This window comes from Dermacentor silvarum, chromosome 7, assembly GCF_013339745.2.
Source record: "Dermacentor silvarum isolate Dsil-2018 chromosome 7, BIME_Dsil_1.4, whole genome shotgun sequence".
Classification (NCBI taxonomy): domain Eukaryota; kingdom Metazoa; phylum Arthropoda; class Arachnida; order Ixodida; family Ixodidae; genus Dermacentor; species Dermacentor silvarum.
Genome location: NC_051160.1, coordinates 102,946,090 through 102,953,874, shown reverse-complemented (window position 1 = coordinate 102,953,874; position 7,785 = coordinate 102,946,090).

The following is a 7,785-nucleotide window of genomic DNA, read 5'->3' as shown; positions in this document are numbered from 1 at the left end:
CGGCGAATGCACTTTCGCCCATCTCAGATCACGTTGAAGATGAGGTACCCGCGGGCGCACACTTCGGCCGCGTCACAGATTGCGTTCAAGGTAGCTACCTGAGAAGCAGCCGCGGAAGAAGAACGCATCCCCCCCGTCCCCTACCGTCTCTGTCGCCTCCTCCCCATGCCTCGCGCGTGAACGAAGACAGTGCGCTTCCAGCGGCCTTCCTTTCTCGCGTGCGCGAGATTAAGCTGCGGTTGCCGGCTCACCCTCGCACGCTTTCACTCGCACACACAACGCACCACGCACGGCGACGATTGGATCGCCGTTGGACTTCATACGGAACATCACGGCGACGACAACGGCGATGGCAAAAATGCGCTTGGAGTGTCCATATAATTGCTTTCGCAATAAAAAGGAAATCCTTTGAATTTTTCTACGCGATTAAGGCACCCGCATAATTTCCATCCAGTATGTTTGCAAGCGCTGAGACGAATCACCCTATCAGCTACGAAACATTCTTTACATCGCTCGATCGCGCCGCAGAAAAACCATACCTGAACTATGTGAGCGACAGCCTTCACCGAGTTCACCGCACAAGACTTGATCGCCGCGACCATCGTCACAATTCTCCGGCGGCATTTCGACCCCAGGCTATCCGAGCTTTACAGGTGGTACGTGTTTCAAAGACGCGACCGACGGCCGGACTAGCCGATCAGCAGCTGCGTTGCAGCTCTCAGAAGCTTGACAGCCGACTGCAACTTTGGAGTGCGGCCAACAGCTGCAACATCGGCGACGTCACCTGACAGCCAAACGACCGCTGCGAACCCAACTATGATGCCCCAAGATGTGATGCTGCGCGACAGGTACGTCTGTGGCATCCGGGACGAACACCTTCAGCAGACACTGTTCGCGGAAAAAGACGTGACATTCCAACGTGCTCTCGTCTTAGCCCTGTCAGCGGAAAGTGCGTCAAGGCATCGGCGAAGATTCAATGGAGCGGCAAACTCAGGGGAAATTAACAGGACGTCGCAAATCAAGCAAGGAAGCCAGTATTCATCGGCACGACATTGCTTCCGATGCGACTGTTCGCATGGCCCATAAACATGCAAGTTAAAGACAGCAGAGTGCCGTTTCTGCTCCAAGGAAGGTCACAACGAGCGTGTCTGCATTTCGAGGAAAAAGAAAAGCAAGGAACCACGCTCCGATAACAAGCAGCCTCATTTTTTTAACCATCAATGGTATCGCTCACGTTGCTCTCAAGTTGTTTGCGTACAAAAGCTATTGGACCCATTAAATGTTCACCTATGCGAGGTGATCTTACCAAATTCCTCTGCTCCAGTCCCTAAAATTGCATTTGATGATATTTCTCCAAACAATGTTGAGCATTTGCTCCATCAATATCTGAATTGTATTTTGGAAGACCACCTTACACACCTGCACACAAAGACCGTGGTAGCAACTGATGCTTCTGTCTGTGAAGAGAAGGCAGGTGTGGGCATTGTACACCATATCTAAATTGGTCTTTTTCTACTCGTCTACCTGACTTCATGCCTATCTTTCAGGCGGAATTATTGACGATTATCATAGCGCTACGCAAATTAACATCAACTTTGTCAACGGCTGTAAGTTTAAGCGAATGTCTGTCTGTCTGTTCTTTTCTAACCACGTCCAATTCGTCAGATTTATTAGAAACTGTCCTTTCTCTCCTCCCAAGACATTTACGTCTCGGTCGTACTGTGTGGGTGCCAGGCCACAAAAGTCTAGCCTTAAATGAATATGCAGATGCACTCGCAGTTCCATCCCGCGATGGTCCTGTAATCCCCATTTTGCCTACGTCAGCTATCATCACTGCCGCGCGATTCAGAGATTTTACTACAGCAAATAATTTTGCGAAATCGTCATTGCCAACATCTGATTTCCAGCATCTAAATTTTCCTTGTAGCAACAATTTGTGCCCACTAGAGAGATAATAAAACATTTATTATTGAAAATTAATAGCCGTTTTGTGGTCGGACCTCCTAGTCCGGAAGACCATTGGCTTTTGCCGCCGTCCGGGCTCGGTTGACCAGGGCTTGTTGCTATTCTGGGTCCGAGCTGGACAGGGTCGCCTCCCACTCGACTGTCATCGGATTATGCTTGGCCGATATTTGCGCTCTAGAAAAGGCGAAGTAACAATTACGAGACTACGATGCGGAGTCCCCTCACTGAACTTGTACCTCCAAATGTCTGGTCTGGCTATATCACCTTTGTGTCCTTGGTTCAATGAGAGCGAATCTTTGCAACACTTCTTTTTGACATGCCACGGGTTCATTATTCCAACAGACAGACAGACAAAGAGCTTTATTAAATAGGTCCTGAGAAGCCCTGCCCTAGGGCAGAGCTGCGGGCCGCTCCCACGTGGGGATGGGTAGGCCGAGCCTAACCGCCATTCCAAAAAAATATTTATTATTCCGTTCATTATTCCAAGAAAAATATTTTAGTAGAACCCCTCCGAAATTTCGGTTTCAATTTGACTCTTTCAGTAAGTCTTTCCTTTGATGCTGCCGTAGTGGGTTACAAACAAAGGAACGTTTGTGAAGCCCTCAGTGTCTTTCTGCGCGAGACAAAAAGAATTATACGCTAAAATTCTTCTAAACATTTATCATGCTCGCAATATTTTCTCTGTAATACTTAGATATTTGTTCATTCACATCTGCAGCAGTAGGCACTTTAAATGATAACAGATTTTTCATTGCCCGATTCATGGCCGATCCCCCACAGTGGGTTGCGCCATTTCACAAGAACAAGCAACAGGTGTACAGTGTCAGTAAGTCCTGCTATGAGCTGCACGCAGTGAGTGTACGAACACACTGCCCAATGTTCCTCGTGGATTTGAGAGTGGAGGGGAAGACACTCCAGTTTGAGGTAGACACAGGTGCGGCTTGCTCCCTGATAAGCGAGTACACGTTCTACAGAACGTGGAAGAAAAAAGCTCTCCCTCTTTCAAGTGAGCCGCTCTACTTGCGCGCATGGTCATGTGAATGCGACGCGTCCTGGGCTCCGCACAAGTTGGTGTTAAGTTGAAATGAAAGGTCTATGTGCTGCCGTCGCAGGTTACGAAGGGAACCGGGTGCAATCTTCTAGGAAGAGACTGGTTTTTGACACTTCACATTCCCGTGAAAGGGATCAACCGCGGTGAAGAGCCAGCGCCAGCGATTGCAGAGGTCCTCGGACGACACCCAGATGTATTCAAGGAAGACATAAGCAGCTATATGAGTCCCCTGGAACTTGAAGACGGCGCGATGGCGAAGTTTTGCAATGCTCGTCCGGTTCTGCTGGCGCTGCAAGGGCCAATTGGAGACTAGCTTGATCGTTTACAGTGACAGGGCGTCTTGAAACCAACGCAGCATACCGAATGCGCAACCTCAATGCACCTCGTTCGGAAGAACAACGGTACACTCTGTGTCTGCGGTGACTACAGGAGTACTGTCAACTACGGATGAAGTGTTCACAAACCTACGTAGTGGAACCCTCTTCTCAACGTTGGATCTACATCAAGCATATCAAGAACTGAGGGTCGACGGCGTAACATGGACACTGCTCCAAGTCAACGCCACAAAACGACTATTCAAGGTTGGAACTCCTCCCGCTCGGCATTCCCGCCCCACCAGCTATCTTCCAGCGCGTGATGGAGACAACGTCGGCTGGAATTCCAGGGGTGATTCTTCATGACATCACGACATCATGGTCAGTGGGAAAGGCACAAATGAGCACTCACTGAGCCAGAATTAGGTTCTGTCGAGGTTAAATGAGAAAGGCCTAAGCCTAAAAAAAAGTGCCGCTTCGGAATCACGTCAGTTGGGTTTCCGGGACATTTAATTAACGTCAATGGTGTTCACACTACCGAGAAAAGATTGAGGCTCTACTTCAAGCACCCAACCCATAAGTTAAGACATCGCTACGGCTTTACTGGGCCTTATTTCATTTTACGACAGTCTTTTAGAGAACAAAGCGACTGTCCCAGTGTAACTGTATAGGCTCCTAGAGACACGCCCCGGAAGTGGGAAAGCAGGTATTACGTCGCTTTAAAGACGCTTAAAGAGATGATGTGCGCATCTACAGTACTCGCTCAGTATGACGAGACGAACTCCCTTCTTTTGTGCGTGGACGCACCGCCGTACGGCGTCGGTACCATCCTCGCCCAGGAAGACACTCTTCTCGAGAGATGCCCATTGCATTGGTATCGCGAACACTGGGAAGCGCCGAAAAGAACTACTCCCAGCTCGACAAACAAGGTTTAGCAGTAATCTACGGCATCAGTCATTTTCATAAGTACATCGCTGGCCGGCACGTGGCCATAATAACGGATCCCCAGCCGTTGATTGAAATCATGGGTAAAACAAAGCAAGTACCTCGGGTCCTTTCACCAAGGAGCAACACCAAACTAGCAACATACGATTAGAAGTTGGTGTACAGGCCTGGCTGACTGCACCAAAACGCGGACGCGCTCAGTGGAATTCCGCTAAGGGGCAAGTTGATTAGCCTTATCGCTCGGGAGACGTGTTCATGTTGGTTACCACGCCCAGCTTCCAGCTATCACTAGGTCAACTCGCGCAAATGACTTCAGTGGACTCGGTTTTGTACCCAGTGCTAGTGGCTGTCTCAAACGACGAAGTGCATAAGATGACAAAGGAACAGTTTGCACAATACAGGAAACTTGGGACAGAGCTTTCAGCGCAGGAAGGGCGCCTTGTTAGAGGCTACCGGGTGGTAATTCCAACAAAGACCAGAAATGTTCTTCGTGAACTCGCACATGCAAACCACCGCGGAATAGTGGGCATTCATACATGCGCAGGAAGTTGGCGCGCATGTATGAATGGTGGCCAGGCGTTGACGCAGACATCGAAAGGCTCGCTAAAAGCTGTGTAACTTGTTGTCAACACCAGCGGGCACCAGCTAAGGCACCGGTCCCCTAATGGGAACGCGTGACAACGCCTTGGGACATCGGGCGCAGATTTCGCTGGCCCCGTACAAGGCAGAATGCTGTTAATCTTTGTGGACGCATACAGCAAATGGTTGGAAGTGTGCTCCATGCGCAATACACAGTCTGCCTCATTGATTGAAGAACTCCGGAACCTTTTCGCAACTTTTGGGCTCACCAAAAAGCTTCTGACTGATAATGAACCATCCTTGGTCTCAGTAATAGTCGAGAGCTTCCTAAAGAAGAATGGGGTGACCCACGTAACAAGTGCAGCGTATTATCCTGCAACGAATGGCCAATCAATGAATTGTTTCTGAGACTAAACAAGCATTACCCAAAAACAAGGACGGAACATTGGTATGGAAGCTGGCCCAGTTCTTGCGAAAGCAACACACCGCCGGTTCCACGTCAACTGGCAAAACGCCAGCTGCGCTTATGTTCGGGCGCGAGCTCGATACAGCACTCCCGCGCATTCAGCCCCAAGCAAAAGCGAACAAATCCCATACCAACTGCAACAACGACACAGTGTCGAGGGAACTAGCTGTCGGACAAGCAGTTTTCTTTCGAAACTTCGGAGGGAATTCGATCTGGACAAAGGCAACGGTTTTGGAAAATCTAGGGCACAGATCGTGGCTCATTAAAAGCCCTAACGGGTTAGTGCGACGACATGGTGATCACATCAAGCCCGGCGCTTTGAGACACAACCTAGAAAATTCGGCGACACAGGATAACAGCTGTACGCTAACCTCGAGCAGCGTCCCGCTCCCATTTATGCTTGGTATACAAGCAGATAACCCCACGTCGTCGGAGGCCACTCTCTCACGAACGCGGGAGCCTTCGAAATCACCGACAACTCGAACTAGAGATCGGCATTGTCCCCGATCCCACAATTTGGACACACAGAAGGAACACGATTGCAGCGTCACGACCACAGCGGGAACGGCATCCTACGGCCACTCCATCTGAGAAGGAGGGAAAGTGTTGTCTACAAGTGACGCACCACCGCTACTCGGCTGGAGGAAACACCAGCGCGGCAGGAACGGGAAGCGACCCCACCCCGAGTCGAGATCCGAGAACCTCCGCCGCCCCAAGCATCTCTGTCACCGGACAGGGACCGAGGGCCGAGAGTTGGCCCCCTCGAACACATGCGGCGCTCGCCTGCGTCCTATTTAAACAATAAAACCAGTCTGTCTTTTGCCAGCAAATGATGGGCATTCCTTTCCCGGACGCGAACAGATCCCGAACGTAACAGCACTCATCTTAGAAGACTGTGAATGGTAATGCGTTTAACATTGAATATATATAGGGACACAACGTATTGCCTCATTAAAAAATTGCCCCCACCTCCCCGAAGGGAATCGTGAGGAAATGCGAATGCATTTCTTGCGCCGAGAGTACACGGCGTAGTAATTTTAATGGCGTAAATTAATGACGAGACGAGGATTTGTACCGTAACCATTTATTTACACATTCATCAGCACCTGTTTGTGTTGTCATTGTACCTGACGGCCATAATCACAGCCTTGTGGTCGCTAAAGTGTACAGTCAAAGGGTCTTTGAGTTCCCGAGTTCCCGCGATGCGAGCGCCCTCACACGCCAGAGCGCGCTCCTCCTCTCCACTCACTCTCCGCTACTCAGCCCGCACCACATGCTCCGGTTGCTAGGGGCGAAGATAAGCGCGCGCGCCCGCAGCTGTTGCTATGGGAGAGGGAGTGAGAGCGGAGAGATAACACCTGCCGGCGCGCGGACACCGACAGACGCCTAAAATGCCCCGACTAAGAAATGCATTCGCATTTAAAAGAGTTATGCATGAGACGTGTACTGCAGAGGCCCTTCTTTCTTTAGGCTTCCCTCAGAACACTCGGCGAATTCTGCGAGTGGCCTCCAAAATGCATGGGACGCCGGTGCGTGCGAACGCTGAGAAACGCGTCATGCGGCCACCAGACTCCTCCCTTGCGCAGCTTTCTGGGCATGCTGCTCCATCTAGTGGCAGTGCTGAGACGTTCGCGCGTGGCGTCTGAGACGAGAAGCGTGGCATGCCGGTGCCTGCGAACGCTGAGCATTGCTCGATGGCTTGCCGCACCCTCAGTGGCACGTACTCGGTGAGCCAAGTTGTGAGAGATTCATTGAAGAGGAGCATATACCCAGGGCCTTCATGGCGCAGGTAGCTAAAGCGCTGGCATGAAAGGCGTTCATTGAAACGGCGCATATTCCGTGCATTTGTGGGCCAGCCTAGTCGTGCGTCGGGTTGCTTTCCTTGAAGAAATCTTGATTCCGCTCAGCGTCGGAGAAATTTAAAAGATGTTAACTGAAGCGCAAGTCGGCACCACACTCAAATGGAAGCGATAATTTGTTCCCGTGAGGACACTGAATGTTTAGGAGGGAGGTGCTTCATCTCCTCCTAATGTTCCTCCATGATACAGGGTTGGGAAGTGAATGGTGAGTCGTATGGGTCATCGTGGTTCGGAAAACGCAAAACATAATGTGCTCTGAGTCCACTTGATTTTGGAACCTGGTGTTGTTAGCTGTAATGCGAAGTGTTTCATGCCGTATCGCGGTTGACAGGGAGGGTTCAGGCGGAGCAATTGGCCAGCAACATTTGCAAGGTTGGGTCCACCAGCAGCAAGCAATACCCCTCCTCACTCCTCTCATTTGTCATTGTAGAGCGCCACATTCCAGCGACACGTACCTAGTTTCTCAAGTTGGCGTCAAAGAGGCTCTTTGAAAAGTGGAAGACACCGCGTGACCCAAGTTGGCAACAAAGAGGTTCATTTATGACAAGCAGAGACCGAGTGGAACATACCCAGTGCTCCGAGACAGCGTCAAAGAATTTCATTGGA